The sequence below is a fragment of the Rhineura floridana genome, chromosome 7 (assembly GCF_030035675.1).
Source record: "Rhineura floridana isolate rRhiFlo1 chromosome 7, rRhiFlo1.hap2, whole genome shotgun sequence".
NCBI lineage: Eukaryota > Metazoa > Chordata > Lepidosauria > Squamata > Rhineuridae > Rhineura > Rhineura floridana.
Window position 1 is genome coordinate 42085406 of NC_084486.1, and position 19005 is coordinate 42104410.

The 19005-nt window shown below is 42.9% G+C and overlaps 1 long non-coding RNA gene across 2 annotated transcripts in view; it reads left to right on the plus strand.

Annotated features, from left to right (window-relative positions):
- LOC133388878 (uncharacterized) overlaps window positions 1-18051 on the plus strand; it is a 316785-nt gene extending 298734 nt beyond the window's left edge. For both annotated transcript variants that reach the window (XR_009763966.1, XR_009763964.1), the window contains exon 3: window positions 17981-18051. This is a non-coding gene — a long non-coding RNA (uncharacterized LOC133388878). The remainder of the gene's footprint in view (window positions 1-17980) is intronic.
- The last annotated feature ends 954 nt before the right edge of the window (window positions 18052-19005 follow it).

A 19005-nucleotide genomic window follows, 5' to 3' on the forward strand; every position in this document is an offset into this window, starting at 1 on the left:
TCTCCCCTCAGTCTTCTCTTCTCAAGGCTAAACATGCTCATTTCTTTCAGTTTCTCCTCATAGGGCTTTGTTTCCGGTCTCCTGATCATCCTTGTTGGATTTGGAAATTATACTTCTGTTAATGCAGCCTAAAATAGCATTTGCCTTTTTTGCAGCTACATCACGCTGTTCACTCATATTCACTTGTGATCAACCACAATTCCAAGATCCTTCTCGCTTGTAATATTGCTGAGCAAAGTTTTCCCCATCTTGTAACTGTGCACTTCATTTCTTTTTCCTATGTGTAGAACATTGTACTTATCCCTGTTAAATTTCATTAACTTGTTTTCAGCCTAATGCTCCAGCCTATCAAGATCACTTTGAATTTTGTTTCTATCCTCTAGGGTATCAGCTATCCCTCCCAATTTTGTATCATCTGCAAATTTGATAAGCATTCCCTGCCCCTCCTCATCCAAGTCATTAATAAAAATGTTGAAGAGCACTGAGCCCTGACCCAGCCCTGCGGTGCCCTGCTCATTACCTACCCCCAGTTTGAGAAAGAAACATTGATAAGCACTCTTTGAGTATGATTCTATAGCCAATGTGGATCCACCTGATAGATGTTCCATCCAGTCCACATTTAGCTTGCTTGCTAATCAGTATATCATGGAGCACCTTGTCAAAACCTTTGCTGAGGTCGAGATATATTATGTCCACAGCCTTCGCACAGTCTACCAATCTACCCAATCCAAAAACAAGATAAAATTAGTCTGGCAGGATTTGTTCTTGATAAATTCATATCGGCTTCTAGTAATCATGCTCAGTAGTCATGCTCAGTTCCTAACATTCTTTCACACTCCAGAAATTATTCAGCAGTAATTTGCTGCTGAAACTCAGTGGCATAATTTGGTAATTTTAAACTCTGGACCTCCGGGTGTAGTGGAGGCTCTGCTGCCATTGGAATTCTCCTGCTCATTCTGCTGTGTGGGACTCTGGATGTCTGCCCCATAGACTTGGCCTGACAGCACCACTGCTAAAACTGCCACTGGAAGTTGAACCAGGATATCCTATGTTTGTGTTACTCAGAAGTGTTAACTTTCTGTTTGTATGATGCTGGAAAGAAAGGATAGCTCAAGTAGTTTCTTATCCACTCTTGTAGAAATTGCCTTGATGGATGATTTTTATTGGGAGAAGAACAGGGGGAGTGTGACCTTGTTACTCTTACTTGATCTCTTGGTGGCTCTTGATACCATTGACCATGGTATCCTTCTGGGCCAACTTGGTGAGATCAGTATAGGAAGCACTGTTCTACAGTGGTTCCAGTTCTATCTCCAGGGTTATTTTCAGAGAATAGCATTGGGTGATTGTCTTTTGGCCTCCTAGCAGTTGTGGTATGGGGTGCTGTAGGGTACCATCTTGTTCCCAATGCTGTTTAACATCTATATGAAGCCCTTGGGAGTGGTCATGAGGAGATATGGGGCAAGGTGTCAGCAGTACACTGAAGATACCCAGCTCTATTTCTCTGTAACATCTGAATCGGAAGAGGTCGTGCAAGCCCTAGACCAGTATCTAGACTCGGTGGTGGACTGGATGAGAGCCAATAAACTGAGTCTGAATCCTAGCAAGATGGAGGCACTGTGGGTTGGTGGTTCCCAAGTTCAGATAACTTGTCACTTGCCTGCTTTGGATGGGGCTGTACTCCCTCTGAAAGAGCAGGTCCGTAGTCTGGGGGTGCTCCTGGATCCATCTTTGTCTCTAGAGGCCCAGGTGACCTCAGTGGCTAGGAGTGCTTTTTACTTTGGCTCGTAAGACAGCTGCGGCTGTTTCTGGATCAGAATAGCCTGACCACTGTTGCCCATGAACTGGTAACCTCCAGCTTGGATTACTGTAATGCACTCTATGTGGGGCTGCCCTTGAGGTTGGTCCGGAAGCTGCAGCTGGTGCAAAATGTGGTGGCGAGACTGCTCACTGCGGCAGGGTATTGCCAATCCTACTGCTGAAAAAATTGCACTGGCTACCTATTAGCTACCGGGCTAAGTTCAAGGTCCTAGTTTTGGTGTACAAAGCCCTATATAGCCTGGGACAAGGATACCTGAAAGACCATCTTATCCCTTATATACCCAGTTGATCACTGCACTCTGCAAGTGAGGGCCTCCTAAAGATACCATCTTATCAGGAGGTCTGTTCTACACATCATAGGAAATGGACCTTTAGTGTAGTGGCACCTACCCTTTGGAATTCCCTCTCTTAAATATTAGACAGGCGCCATCTCTGTTATCTTTTTGGTGCCTACAGAAGACCTTCCTCTTTCAACAAGCCTTTTAAGTAGAGACCTTATTCCAGTCTGCATCTGTGTTGGAATTGCTGTTTAACATGTTTTTGAAGCTTATTTTAAAATAATATTTTTAAAGCTGTTTAAAAAAATGTTTTTAAAGGTGTTTTGTTTTAATATATTTTTAAGAATGTTTTGTTTCTAATATATTTTAAAGTCTGTTTTTATGTTTTAAAGTGTTTTTAGTGCTTTTGTTTGCTGCCCTGGGTTCTTACTGGGAGGAAGGGCGGGATATGAATCTGATAAATAAATAAAATAAATAAATAAATTGTGCCTTTTTGAAAGGTAGGATCCATTTGTTTTCATTTGTGTTTCAAATATTAATAAAAATAATGGCAGAATCCTTTATGCTTGCTTACTTCTCATATGTGATTAAGGGATGGTCATTTCACTTTATATGCATTCACAAATACAGTGGGTTACCTGCCAGTGCATGACAAGCCACTCAGTTTCAGGAGGAGAGAGTAGATTCTGCCTCCACCATATTATTATTATTATAATTTCCCATATAACGGCAGAATATGGAAGAAAGTAATTTTAGGACAGTGTTGCAGTGGATGCAAAACTTGCCTTCTCTTGACATTCCGTGGGCTGGCCTCAACAGAGGCAGGGAAAATATAAAGTGTGTATACAATGTGTCTGTGTGGGTAAGTTGTGTGGCCACATTACACCTCCTCAGAGAAGAAAGGGAAACAGTGGCAATTGTGTCCCACAATCCCAAGATACACAGCATCATAACTCTTTAATCTTCTTTTTGTTGTATTTTGTTTTCCCCCCAATGCTAGTCATTTAAAATTAGCAATAGACTTTGCTACCAACATGAATTCTACATAATAAAAGATATTTCAGCCTTTTGTGCAAATGTTGTTTATCTGGCAATCTACTTTCCAGGAAAACTAACCCTTGTATAATAGAAAATGTGCCCTCAGGTAATAAATACTATACATTGTGTATCCATGAAAATGCCAGTTGTTGTTTATTTCTGCTTCTGCTACATTCAGTTCCATAAGAGGCTTGACACAGAGTTCAAACAGGAGTAAAGCCTTGCTTCTGGAGCTCTTGCAATGTGAAGATCTCTGTACCACTTTCCTGTGGCCAACTATATTCCAAATGCAAAATGTGTCAGCTCCAGTAATTATAATAATGGAAATTAAGGGAAACACTTCAGTTGGAATAATCAATGCTCAGCATAATCTAAGCCTTATGGGCCTGACCTATAAGCAGGGCCGGCTCCAGGAATGCCAGGGCCCTTGGGCATCCGCTTGCCCTGGGCCCCGGTGTGTGTGTGTGCGCGCGCATGCGCACATGCACACACACAGCCCCCCATGCCCCCACCTACCTGTCTGCTGTCTTTTACCATTGCCCTTAACGAAAATGGTGGCTGCGGTTTCCCTAAGAGGATGACGCCTCCACCACCATCTTTGTTGATGGCACACATGCGTGCTATGCACGCACATCTCTGCCATCAACTAAGATGGCGGCAGGGGCTTCGGTACCTTAGGGAAATCGTGGCCGCCATCTTTGTTACTGGCAATGGTAAAAGACAGCGGACTGGGGGGTGGGGGGCATAGGAGGCCACGGATCGCAGAAGGGGAGTGAAGGGGTGGCTGAGGGGCCCCCTGTAGCTCCAGGGGCAATCAGGCCAGTGCCCCACCTGGCCACCCTTTAGAACCGGCCCTGCCTATAAGCAAGAAAAACTTAAATATTCATCAAAAATGAGAATTATGTTGCAATCGTATATCTGCATAACAATGGGGGTGTAAGCCCCAATGAATTTAATGGAACTTATTTCTGAATAGACATATGTAGAATTGTGCTATAAATTGCCTTCAAGAGTGATAACTTTTAAATCTATTCCAAGGAGATTAAATGACAAGTTAAAGCTCTCTCTTACCCAATGAATTCCTAAATGCATTTTTCAGCTTTTGTGAAGTAAGCCATCTTTTAACAAAAAATTTTTTTATGGAAATTTGTCTACTTCATAAAATAGCAAAGGTTTCTAATGTAAAGTGAGCAAGATGCTAGCTATAGAATTAGAGGAAAATGTTCACTTTTAAGCATTTGAAAATTACTACATTTTTATTGTCGGGTGTTGGCCTTGATATGGAAATGACTTTCAATGAATTGAGTTCTGTACAGGTTTTTAATCTCTTATCATGAAATGTCACTTTTGCATAGCGTGCATCCTACCATTTCTTTTTTAAAAATATCATTTTTCTCCTTTGGTACTATATAATGATTACCAAGACAAGTTCCAATCTGAAGAAACCTGGATTAATAGGATAGTTTGTATGAGAGGCTCATTTGTTTCGCTGTAGATAGTAATCAATAATGAGAACCCTGTGAGTATTTCTGGAATCACTTTACAGTAAGCGTAGATGTGTTGAAAATTAATGAATGTAGGGTACCTTATTACTTTGAAAAACCCTGCTTGAGTGGCTTTGCAACCAATTGCTAAGTGAGTCACATTATTATCTTGTATAATTCTTGTTAAAACTGGGCTTTGTTGCATTTTAATTTCCTAATATATATATATATATATTAAAAGAACATCTGCTTCATAACATTATATTTGCAAGTGGGAAGCTGTGGAGAAATGGGTGAAGGAGGGCCAAGGGAAAGATTTCCTTCCATCTTCCAACCTCCTACATATCCCATGCACCAGCCAAAGTGTTTCCCACTTACTTTGATGTCTAAGAGGTTGAGTTGGAAGCTGCCTACTGGAGATCTCAGCAAGAAAGGTGGCATTTGAAGTCCCAGGGAAACCAGCTTTATCCCCAAAGCACTTGGAAGAAGCTTACCATGAGTTTAAAGGAAAAATGCAGCAAGCTCATTATTATTTTGAGTGCTCAACATGTCCACTTCCCTTTCACCCTAAATATGACTGATGAGAAATTGGTTAGTTTCAAAGAACACTTGCCAACTTCATCCTCTAAACTTGCAGATGACATGAGTTCTGTGACAGGTCGAGGAGAGACCAGGGTGTACCTGGCAAAACCTGAATTGGGGCTTTTTTAGTGGTAGGGAAATACATATTCTTCAGACATTTTTCTGTAAGTATGGAGAGGGTAACAATATCAGAAACAGTTTCTACCCTGCCTCTCCCTCAGGTTTGGTATGGTGGATGTCCATAAGAAGGGCATGACATTTGCACTCCTGCTTTTGCTACCTGCTTATTTCTCTCCATCTAATGAAAGGCCATGCACCAGTTGATCTGGAGAAGTGAAATGATTGCATTTCTGAGGTTTTAATATTTTTTGCTTGTGCATACTATCTAGAGCTAAATTTAGAGCCTTCAGACAATAATGACTTTGATTGGTGCATTCAATTCTGCAAGCAGATCAAACCTAAGCTTCCCTAAAATTTAATTTACCAAGCTGGTATGATATACAGCTTATTAACCTTTAAGTTCTACATTCATGCATCAAGCTATTTCCTTTGAAATTCAGCATTCTGGCTGTAAAATATATATAATATGGTATTTGAAATGGTACTGACAATACCAAAATGCAAAGGCAGGGACAAGGAAGTTTCTTGTTGTGTTCAGGTCCAGTGCCAGATCCCACAGAGAAAGTAGCAAGGGTAGAGGCAGCATAAGGCCAGTCAAAGGTTGCTAACCTATAGACAGCTCCCAGTGCACAACTTGCTCAAAGATTGAGTGCAGACTGAGGCCTTTTATGCCTCTGTCTCCAGACCACCTTCTCAAGGCTCCACCCCCTTGAAAGAACTCCAGAGCCTTGAAGAGCAAACATTTTGGCCGAAAGACAGGCACTTCTCCTCCATTCCATAGTGTCTATCCTGGGTATGCTCTCTGAGCTGATGGACTGATGGTGTGTGGTGTGAGGCATCTAGTTCTTTAGGCTCAGGGGAAGGTAGCTATGAGGGTCCAGGCTCTGGCTATATAGGCCCTGGTGGTCTAGGAGCTTCCTGTGGGAGTTCCCATCCACCAACCTCAGGTGTAACGGTAAGCTCTGAGCCCTGACCTGGCTCCATAACCAGCCTCCAACTCTAGATACAGATGTTGTGACACTACCTTCTACTGAGTCAGACCATTGGTCCATCTAGTTCTATATTATCTACATTTCCTGACAGCGTTTCTCAAATGTGTTACACAGGAGGTTTTCCAACCCTACCTAGAGATTTCAGGGATTGCTCATGAGACATTTTCCATTAAAAAGTGGAATATCTGCCAATAAACTATGGGACCTCACAAAATTTCACCTATATAAAATCTGAAACAATGTTTCAATTCTGAAAGATTCAGTATCATTAAATTGATTGGATTGCTAGTTTAATTTAAATTTGAATCTCCATGCTTATTGTCAATGGCAAGTACATGCTGCAGGTAAAAAAATCATTTTTTAAAAAGATCTATGTGTGTTCTTGCCTCGTTCTCTTTACTGTGTGTGAGAGAAACCTTTGGAGTGATTCACTGACCAATATTGCTGATCATGCTTCATTGTATTCTTACCCTGATCTCTGAGTTCCCTGCTCACTTTAATCTTCTGCTCACTTTAACAGCTGTTGATTTGTGATATTTGTAGTGCTATTGTTGTTTTCTCATGGAGAAGAAATCAGCAACACAGTTTTTTGCCTCAAGGTACTTCCTTGAAACTTATGTAGGTATATATCTGTAGTGTTTTGTCTATTGATGCACCAAACAGCCTTAAAAACATTTCAGATCATGTTTCAAATTCTATTATTCTTCCGTCCTTCCGCTCAACTGTGAGAAAGACAATGTGAAAGACTAATTCTATTCTGCTGGAGTTGGTACAGCCCCTTCCCATCTTGCTTAGGATGCACACAGATTTTTCTTAGTGTCTTTCCTTTCTTCTGCATGAATGATGCACATGTACACACTAATAAAAAACTTCTTTAAAAAATGAAGACCATGCATTTAATTGCATTAGAATTACTTTTTAATGTCATACTTTACCAATATATGTATATAAGTTGTATGTATTATTAAAGCTCAGTTTTTTTTTTAAAAAAAAAAGCTAATTTTTTGTTATATAACGGATTGGATTGCTAGATGAATCACAATCAAATAAAGTTAGCTTTTTACCAAGTTTTAATCTATCAACATTATATATATATATATATATATATATATATATATATATATATATATATAAAACAAGGAAGAAATGGGAAACATTGAAAACAGCTGTTCATCTTATCATGTTCTCTTCTTATATTCACTTTTTCTAAGAATCCGTGGTATGATATAAGAAACAAAATTCTGAAAGGAAATATCATTCAGTTTTGATCAGCACTGGGGAACGATAGAGTTTAGCATTGCACAGGATGATCTGGTAAATAATTATGGGTAAATTGTTAATTTATAGAAATCATGACTTTTGTGTTGTACTGTTGCTATTCTCCCCCTTAGAGTGAACGGATGCTCTTCTTTATCCTTTGATAGCATACCATCTAAACAACAACATGTAATTTAAAAGATGTGCTTGGAAAAATAAATAAAGCACAACTTCCTTTACTATAGTTAAAAGGGTGCACAACTTTGCAGTAGGATTTTTTCCCTGGGGACATTGAAGGAGGGGGGGACTCTGCCAACCCGTAGCCTTCCTCGGCCAGCACCCCCATCAAGGCAGGTCCTGCCCCACCTGCGAGCTCCCTGCCTGCAAGCTCCCCACCTGAACCATTGGGAAGTGACCCTTCACATGCGCCAACCCCACCTGCGCAGGAATCCCCGCCTGGCACTTCAAATGCTTCCCCGCCAACCAGCTTCCCACTCCCTATAATAATAATAATAAAATTTTATTTTTAGGCCGCCTATCTGGCCGAATGAACGGCCACTCTAGGCGGCGTACATAGATTAAAATTAAGATACAACACATAAATACAATTCTAACATCAGTCTTCAGATAAGATCACACTGTCACCTAGCGAAGCCCCACTGTCAGATGGTCATGGGAGGCTCACCCCCCTCACCCCACATGAGAAGGTGCAAGAAGAGAGACTTTTGGAGGGTGAAACTTCGGAGGAGCTGTTGTTCCCTACTTAAGCAGGTGCCCACCTAGGCTCTAGTGCTGAGTCAACTCTCCCCACATGCTGCAGAGACTGTTTAGGTAGACTAGTTAGGGAAACTAGTGAGTTAGAGTAGACAGGTTTATGAAGCGCACTGCTTTGGATGTAACCATCACACTAATAAAATGAGAATTAAACCAAATCTCGTCTCCATCTCGTGTCTTGGACTCTGGGCAGGACAGCTTGACTCAGCCACCACCTCCCTTCACCAACGCTCCCATGACCAAAACCATGGAGGCTAGCAGTGATGCCGAAGGGGGACTTGAGAAAACTGTCGAAGCCTTGTACACCGAAGTCCTGAATCTCCGCACAGAAACCCAGAATTTCCTATTTGAGAATCAAAACCTTTGAGCCTTGATTAATCAAGCTGCCCAAGGAGTCAAGGCGCCATTGGGACTACATCCTCGCTATGGTGGCCAGAGTGACCAGTTCACCACGTTCCTTGCCCAGTGTGAACTGTATATATGCATACAACACACCGAGTTTCCGAATGATGATGTGAAGGTGGCGTTTATCATCAGCCTCTTGGAAGTGGAAGCAGCCAAGTGGGCTACCCCACTTTTGGTGAGAAACAATCCTGTCCTGAGTCATATTTACCACCTTCGTCGCAGCCATGACCGAGATGTTCATGATCCTCAGCATAAAGTGACAGCCTCCTGACAGCTAGGAGCCCTGAAACAGGGGAAGGGCTCCATGGGGACTTATACTAACATGTTTCATGTCCTAGCCCAGGAAGTGGATTACAATGACCCTGCTTTAATGTATTTCTACTGGAACGGACTTAGCACGAAGGTGCTGGATGAATTGGCACGCACCTCCCCACCCGGCAGCCTAACAGAGCTGATCCAGTTATACCTGCAGATAGGCAGCCGGATTGCAAGTTGCCACTTGGAGCGCAGGGTGGAATTTCCACATTCTCTGGCTCCCACACCTCTCCCCCATGCCTGTTTCCTGCCTAGTGTGGGAACCTCAACTTCGCTGGGGGTGGAGCCCTTGCAAATTGGAGGGGCTAGACCATGCCTGTTGGAGGAGAAGGAGAAGAGCAGGAGGGAGGGGTTGTGTTTGTACTGCAGGAAAGGGGGCACCTGGCCCAAGGATGCCCCTCCAAAGGAAAAAGAGCTCTGGTGCAGGAAAACTTCAAATCCCAGCTCTTGTAGAGGCCAAAGAGTTGGGAGTGAAGCAGACACCGCAGCCTCACCAGCAGCCCCTCCCATCGCAGCCCACCCTTCACCTGGCGGTTCAGTTGACTTTTCAGGGCAAAGTCTCCAGGTCAGCACCATGATCAACAGTGGGGCCTCCTCAAGTTTTATAGACTGCAGTTTTGCCCAGGAGCATGGTGTGCCCACTCAGATGCTTGAGAAGCCCTTGTCCATCAAGACCATTGATGGGCGTTCCTTAATTTAATTATTTTTATTTTTATTTATTTAATTAAGCTTATATACCGCCTGACTAGCAACAGCTCTCTGGGCGGTGAACATTAAAAATACAATAAAAATAACACAAAACTGTACACAAAACTGTACAGTCTAAAATCAAAATATAATAATTTAGAATTAACAGGAATTAAAATGCCTCAGAGAAGAGAAAGGTTTTAACCTGGCGCCGAAAAGATGATAGTGTCGGCGCCAGGCGCACCTCCTCAGGGAGACCATTCCATAGTTCGGGGGCCACCACTGAGAAGGCCCTAGATCTTGTCACCACTCTCCGGGCTTCCCTATGAGTCGGAACCCGGAGGAGGGCCTTCGTAGTAGACCGTAGTATACAGGCCGGTTCATATCGGGAGAGGCGTTCCGACAGATATCGTGGTCCCGCGCCGTATAAGGCTTTATAGGTAAGTACCAACACTTTGAATCTGGCCCGGAAGCATATTGGAAGCCAGTGCAAACGGGCTAGCACAGGTGTTATATGCTCAGACCGCTTAGTTCTTGTTAGCAGTCTGGCCGCCGCATTTTGCACTAGCTGTACCTTCCGAATCATCTTCAAAGGTAGCCTTACGTAAAGCGCATTGCAGTAGTCCAGACGCAAGGTTACCATAGCATGTACCACTGATGAGAGGTCCTCCTTACTCAGATAGGGATGTAGCTGGGCTACCAACCGAAGTTGGTAGAAACGCATTCCGGGCCACCGAGGCTACATGAGCCTCAAGTGTGAGGGAAGAGTCTAAGAAGACTCCCAGACTACGCACCTGTTCCTTTAGGGGGAGTGTAACCCCATCCAGGACAGGGTATATATCCACCATCCGATCAGAGAAACCATCCACCAACAGCATCTCAGTCTTGTCAGGATTGAGTCTCAGTTTGTTAGTTCTCATCCAGTCCATTGTCGCCTTAAAGTCAGGAACTGTTCCCAGGGCGACGGAGATGCTGGGAATGGAAATCCCGGGACATGTTGAAAGACTGTCATGCTACATGGCATCCCTGCCCCGCTTCCCAGTGGTGTTGGGAATACCCTGGTTGGTTCAGCACAACCCCACAATCTTCTAGGATGAAGCAGTGGTGGTGCTTACCTCTGGGTATTGCCATCAGCACTGCCAACCACGGAAGAAGCCTCCCCTCGATGTCGTGGCTGGCTTGCACTGCAGGAGGGAGTTGTCTTGCTGGACAAGTATAAGAAGTACTGGGATGTTTGACAAAAAAGAAGTCGATCAGTTGCCCTCCCCCCAACCATACGACTGTGCCATAAATCTGATGCCGGGTGTGTGTATCCCTTCAGGGCGGATCTATTCCTTGTCGGAACCAGAGTTGGCGGTGCTAAGAGAATTCCTGGAAACTAATCTCAAGAGGGGCTTCATTCGATCATCCCAGTCTCTGGCCTGGGCCCCTTTGCTGTTCATTAAGAAGAAGAGCAGGGAACTATGTCCGTGTAATGGTTACCGAGAGTTGAACAAGATCACCATTCCCAACAGCTACCCTGCCACTCATCATGGAGATGCTGTAGTGACTGTGGTCAGCCAAGATTTATACCAAGTTGGATTTGAGGGGAGCTTACAATCTGGTATGAATCAAGGAGGGGGTTGAATGGAAGACAGCCTTCAAGACACAATATGGACAGTTCCAGTACTTGGTCATGTCGTTTGGTCTATCCAATAGCTCCGGGGTCTTCCAGAGCTTTATGAATGACATATTTAGGGAGTATTTGGACTGGTTCATGATCATGTATTTGCATGACATCCTCATCTATGCAGACTCTCCAGCTGAACACAATGAACCTGTGTGAGCGGTGTTACAACATCTCAGGGAACATCGCCTCTATGCCAAGCTGGAGAAGTGCAGCTTTGATTTAATCACGTTGGACTTTTTGGGGTACCACATTTCTCCCATCGCAGTAGAGGTGGACCTGGGCAAGGTCCACAGTGTTCTCACGTGGCAGCCTCCCAAAATGAAGAAGGATCTTCAGCAGTTCCTGGAGTTCACCAACTACTACCATCAGTTCATCGCTAATTACTCTGACAAGACTGTGCCCCTCACAGACTGCCTGAAGGGTTCGGGTCCCTTTCACTGGACTGAAGATGTGCAAGGAGCCTTCGAGGAGCTGAAGGTTTAGTGCACCTCTGAACCCATACTGCAACATGAAACCCTACACGCCCTTTTGTGGTGGCGATGGATGCATCGGATGTGGCCATCGGAGCGGTGCTTTTACAACCAACAGACAGGAGAGGGTCTGAGGCCATGTGCATACTTTTCACGGAAGTTGACAAGTTCAGAGCAAAACTATACAATGTAGGAGAAAGAGTTGCTGACCATTCGGGATGCTTTTGAAACTTGGCAACATCTTTTGGAAGGAGCACAGCATGATATAGAGGTGTGCACTGATCATCAGAACCTGAAGAGTCTCCACACCACCCATAAGTTGAATCAGAGACAGGTACACTGGGTTCAATTCTTTGCTCACTTCCACTTCAAAATCCATTACATTCCCCAGGTGCAGAATAAGTGGGCAGACGCTCTGTCCCGCAAACTGGAATATCTGGAGAACCTGACCCCGAGACTGCCGCAACTGATTATATGGCGGGGGTATGCCAGGACACCTGAGTGGAGGAATTCCATTCAGTGCAAGAACAAGATCCATTTGTCAAGGAGAGTTCAGAATTAGAGGAGCAGTCTCCTCGGAGTGCAGAGGGCTTCACTCTAAAGGGGGATGCTGTATCATTATGACACTATGTACGTGCCCCCTGGGGACATGAGAGCCAAAGTCCTGCATCAGTGTCATGACTCCTCCACTGCTGGGCACTTTGGAGTTTTTAAAACCTTGCTAGCAGTTGCCAGGGAGTTTTGGTGGCCCCGGATTAAGGTGGAGGTGGAGCACTACATCCAGTCCTGCCCCACCTGTGCCAGAGCCAAACATATCACGGGATGGCCAGCAGGACTCTTAGAGCCACTCCCTATGCCCGAGGGTCCTTGGCAGATGGTAACTATGGACTTCATCACTGACCTCCCCTCCTCTCAGGGGAAGACAACAGTGTAGTTGGTGGTGGATGCTTTTACTAAAATGGCTGATTTCATTCCGTGCTCGGGACTTCCAAACACACAAGAGACAGCTCAGCTGTATGTGCAGCATGTCTACCATTTGCACGGTCTTCCAGACAGTTTAGTTTCAGATCGGGGCAGCAATTTATGGCTCAGTTTTGGCACGCTTTGTGGCAACTCCTGCAGAATGAACTGAGACTGTCGTCATCTCATCACCCAGAAACCAACGGTCAGACTGAGAGAGTGAATGCCACGTTGGAGCAATATCTCTGTTGCTATGTCAACTACCAGCAAGACAACTGGGTGTCCTTTTTGCCCTTAGTGGAATTCACTTACAACAATGCCATACATGCTGGGATACCACCCTCGAGATTTTGCCGCCCCACATGTCAGTCCCATTGTTCTGGCAGCCGAGGACTTTGTGCAAGAGCTCCAGGTGATGCAGCAGTTGTTGAAGGAACAGTTAGAGAGGGTGAAGGTGGACTATAAGAGAGTTACAGATCAACATCGACAGGAGGGGTCTGAAATCCATGTGGGAGATAGGGTGTGGCTGTCCACATGTTATCTGCCTACACGGGCGTGATGCCATAAACTGGAAGACAGAAAGGTGGGTCCCTTTGAAGCTGAGGCTCAGATCAATACAGTGGCTTTTCATCTAAGGTTGCCTCCTTCCCTCAAGATATATCCAGTGTTTCATTGTTCCCTGCTTACCCTGGAGCATCCTCCCACAGGATACCAGCGGTGCCTCCATCCCCCATATCTGTGAATGGACAAGAGGAATATGAAGTGGAGCAGATTTTGGACTCGCGGAAGCACCGAGGGTGGCTTCAATACTTGATCCACTGGAAGGGATATGATCAGACAGAGCGTTTGTGGGAATCAGCTGATGATGTCCACATGCTGGATCTAGTGGGAGAGATCCATGATGCCTACCCAGACAAGCCCAAGCCCAGGGGGTGGAGAGAGATGGAGCATGGAGGGGGGTGATGTTGCGCCCCAGGTGCAAGGCAAGTTAGATCAGGGAGAGGAGTCAGGATGAGGTCCCTGGGGGTGTTGAAGGAGGGGGGACTCTGCCAGCCCACAGACTTCCTCAGCCAGCACCCCATCGAGGCAGGTCCCGCCCTGCCTGCAAGCTCCCTGCCTGAACCATTGGAAAGTGACCCTTCACGCACACCAACCCCACCTGTGCAGAAATCCCCACCCAACACTTCAAATGCCTCCTCGCCAACCAGCTTCCCGCACCCTGAGGTCGTGCTGTCACCTAGCAAAGTCCCGCGGTGTCTGAGGCTTGCCCCCTCTCACCCACATGAGAAGGCATGAGAAGAGAGACCTACAGAGGGTGGAACTTCAGAGGAGCTGTCATTTACATGCGAGAATTAGACCAAACCTCGCCTCTGTCTCGTTTCTCATACTCTGGGCAGGACAGTCCCTGCCCTCCTCCAATTCTGGTCCTTGGTTCCCTCGCGAGCACAGGTAGGTGCCTGCAACTGCTTCTTCAGTGAGTGCTGGACCACTTCCTCCACTGCCTTTCCTTGTGTCCCTTGCCTGCCCCCTCTAAGTTTACCAGTGCACTGAAAGGGACAGCTAGCTGCACTTTGCTTAGTCTCACCAGAGACCACTATATTTAATACAGTCCTTTAATACTAATTTCCTTTCACTATTTTATTTTTCCTTCTTTAAATATCGAAATTGCATTGTGTCTGCATTGTGGGATGCAGAAGCAAGAACTCCACATAGACAGAAATGAGTTAAAAATGGCCACAAATTATATTGGTTTAGGCTCACAGGGATTGATGTGGCAGAGCAAAGATTAGTAACAAAAGGCAGTCACAGGAACCCAACTGAAAATGAATATCAAAAACAATTATTATAAGAACCTGAACAATGGTACCTATGAACATGCGCTCCTTGGAGGAAAGGTAGGATGTAAATGTAATAAATAAATAGATGTGTATATAGAATACAAAACATTTTTATGTTACAATTCATTTTCATTACAATTTTTCATCTCACAACCGTCACGTTGAACTGCTATGATTAAGTACTCACAGAAAAATCAAAGGTGTAGTATTTTTATAACTTTACATATACACATATTCTAATATTATCAAATGGATGATAACATTTTATATCATGTTTTTAAGATTGACAGGGTTAATATTTTTGACAGTAAGAAAGAAAAACCTGAGACACTAAATAAAAGGGGATTTATGGCTACTATCTATGAATGATTCTCCATTCTGGTTCTGAAGAAGCATGAAACAAGATACAATGCTAGAGATCACTAGAGTTCATGATTTGTTTTGTTTGGAAAGCTCCTTTGTTTGTAAATAGTGGCTATGGCTTTGAGAATTTCTATTTGCATTTTGTAATTTTGTATGAGGACGAGGAGGAGGATCCCCTGGTCCTCTCTCCAAGCCTAAACACAACAAGAGCCCCCTGGTGATTGGATGTGTCGGGTATATCAACAGCATTGTTTGACTAGCGCAAAAAGAAAAGAAACAGTGACAAGAATTGCTAACATTAGCAATGCTAAAGGGTTGTATTACATTGTGTTATCCATTATCCATTTGAACAGTAGGGAAGATTTATGTCCATTCCTACTTTTCAAATAAATATTTCAAAGCAGTCTAAAATTTAAAACTGAAGGAGTTTCCATAATAGAAGGCCCTTAGTTGTGAAAGTTTAAAATCGTAAACATTAGCAATCATCACAGGATATTAATATGTATTATGCCCAATGTATAGTCATTTGGTCAATTTACCCTGCAAGCATACAAAAAAATTGATCATGGAGGTGATGAGAAGAAGAAAAAAGCACAAGGAACAAAAGACTAATACAGCTGTCTGCAAAGTCCATTGTAAACACCTTTTATTTAAACAGCACAACACAATTTAGCTAAACGGACCAAAGCAGAGTGAGATTATAGCAAGCTGACATTAGCAGAGGTGAGCACTCATCAGTGTAGTGCAATATGTTGCTCTCATAACACACTAGCTGAGTTATATTTCAAAGGGCAGTCAAGGGTATTTGAAGACTTCCCTGATTTGACATCTGTCTTGAGTGTTAATTGAGAAAGCTATAGAAATGGGGATAATGTTGGGAAGTGGTGCATAAAGTAACTTGGATTCAGCACACAGTGCTACGATACACATCACATTGTTGTTTTTAATTAATAAGGCGTTTATTATAATTTACATGCACAACATGGTATCGAAGGAAAACTCTTCACAATGAATTTAGGAGAAGCTGCCAATTAGACAAGTATTTATTTCAATAAAAAGAAAGTACTGATGGCCATCAGGAGAGAGAGCCCAGTTCCAGTTACCTGAACACAAAGAGGGAACGTCTCTTTCTTTAGAGTGGTGTGTTTTTCTCTTCTGAAAAAAATAAACAAATTTAAAACCAGACAGCAGGTGTACTGTCGCCACTTGCCTCCTGTTGGCTGCTATTTATTCTCCAGAATGCCCATAGACATTGCCAGGGCATTCTGGGATAAAATATTGGCTGACACAAAAATATAACTACCAGTGAACTTTTTTTTCAGAAGCCTAATAATAAGAGATAACATTCCTTTCTACCTACTGTTTCTAAGGTTTCAAAGAAACCTATATTGATCTCACCTCAAGGGTAAGATTTCCCCCCTCAAAAAATTTGGACAGATTATAACTTGGTCGTATGCAACTTCTTGATATAACACTTCTTTTTTGTAGCTACCACAGCATATTGTCATAGTATGAGGCAGGTGAGAGGGGTATTTGAACAATTCCATCTCTGGATGCTTTTTTCAAGGTTAGTTAACCAGACTTTGAGCAATTGATTAATATTTCAGGTGTACAAGTTGGGGCGATCTGTATCACCACTAAAATGCTGTGCTGTTTCTCCCTAGTCTTATAATTGTATCTATTCATTCCTAGTTACTGGGGTATTTTCAAGTGCCAGTGCATTTTAAGTATTATGGTTTTCCTTTCAAGGCCAGCAAATTTTTAATTTAGGTTAGTGGATCCAGGCTTGTGATCAATGGAGTTCCACAGGCAGTGGAAGAAGAGGGGAGGCCATTTTCACAGATCCTTCCTTCCTCCGGTGGTTCTCTGTGCCTCCTGAAAATTTGCTCCAGAGGCTTGGAAAACTGTCCAGAGCATCATGAGCAGGCACTGTAAGGGAAAGGAGGAATCTGTGAAAGTCACTTCCCATCTTCCAGTGGGGAACACCATCAGTTTCTTGTAGTTCATAGGCATATGCACAATGAAGGGATATATGCTTAGATATATCATGTCCACCATTCTTCCACATTTCTTTTTAGTGTCATGTTAATAGTTATGCCTTATAGTTTGACTGTTTCACTAATAACTATTTTAATATCTTAATATATGGAACTGATTAAATAGTAGGTTTTAATGTGCCAAGACTCAGACTGCATCTACAATATAGTTGGTGTAAAGTTTAGCTGTCACTGCTTTTTTAAAGAGGCTATTAGAGATCTCTAGCTCACACTTCTCACAGTGGGTTCCCTGCAAAGAAAGGAAAACTACTGAACTATTACATTTAAATATGCACTGCAGATATAACCTTGGTATCTTGAATCATCTTTGGACAGATTTATGCAGTAGCTGGTAGCACTGAAACTTAAGGAGAGTTCTTTAGAAGCCCAAGTGCTCTTACAACACAAATAGGAAAGTGCATATGGTATATTTCACAGCTGATGAGCAGATCCTGCTATACAGTCAGGGCAACACATATGTATAAGCACACACATTTCTTCTTTTTTGTGGAGATGTTTAACTTTGGGGTTTTTACATTGCTGAAATTATTGTCTATAAAACGATATGTTTCAAGCAGAGAATATTTCAAACACTATGGCTTGGCATGTGGGTCAGCTAAACATGTGCAGAAACATACTTTATTTCCAAGATAAATTATGATTGATTTACATATGTGCATTTCAGGCTAGACAAAATGGTTTTCTGAATGATGTATTTGCAAATTGTGGCAATATCACTAATTGTTGTGATATATAATGATTGTGATATATAATGAAACAAGTTCTTTTAGATTAAGACTGATAATCTCAAAGTGCTCTGGGTTAGCTATTAAATATAGTAATTTTTTGCTGTTATATTAAAATGTATTTTTAAATTCAGATTTTTATCCACAGGTTTATAACAATGGAAGATAAACTACAGAATGCTATATTGCCTTGAATGTCAGTCCAGCATCATGACTCCAGATTCCTGGTGAGAAATTGTTTCAGAAGCTTGCCTTTTTGTGTGTATTAACATCGTGGAGTTTATGTCATTTTTTCACAAAAAGTTAAAGGAATATTTTTTTTTTCATTTTTCATTTGTATTTATACCCCTTGTGTCCTGAGTAAGCTTAGCAGTCATGGAATAATAGAGGAGGTCCTCTGCTGGATCTCAGGAACTGGCTAGGAAATAGAGAGAGTCCTCCCAGTGCAGGTATGTAGAAAGTGGAGTCCCCCAAGGTTCAGTATTGGAACCTGTGCTTTTCAACTTGTTCATAAATGATCTAGAGTTAGGGGTCAGCAATAAAGTGGCCAGGTTTGCTAATGATACTAAATTGTTCAGGGTCATTAAAACAAAAAGATTGCTAAGGGCTGCAAAAGGACCTCTCCAAACTGAGTGAATGGGCAGTAAAATGGTAAATGCATTTCAATGCAACCAAATGTAAAGTCATGCATATGGGAGCAAAAATCTTAATTTCACATATATGCTTATGAGGCTGAACTGACAGTGACTGACCAGGAACGAGACCTTGAGGTCATAGTGGATAGTTCAATGAAGATGTCAAACCCCTCCCCCTTCAAGGCTCCTTCTAACAGGAAGGGCAGGATATAAATTTAATAAATAAATAATCCCAGTATGCGGCAACTGTGAAAAAAGGCAAGTTCCATGCTAGGGATCATTAGGAAAGGTATTGAACATAAAACTGCTTATATCATAATGTCATTATATAAATCTATGGTGCAACCACATTTGAAGTACTGTGTACAGTTCTGTTCACCTCATCTCAAAAATAATATTGTAGAGTTGGGGGAAAGGTTCCGGAAAGGGCAATCAAAATTATCAAGAGGATGGAGCAACTCCCCTATGAGAAAAGGTTGTAGCATTTGGGGCTTTTTAGTTTAGAGAAAAGGTGAGTGTGAGGTGGTATGATAGAAAT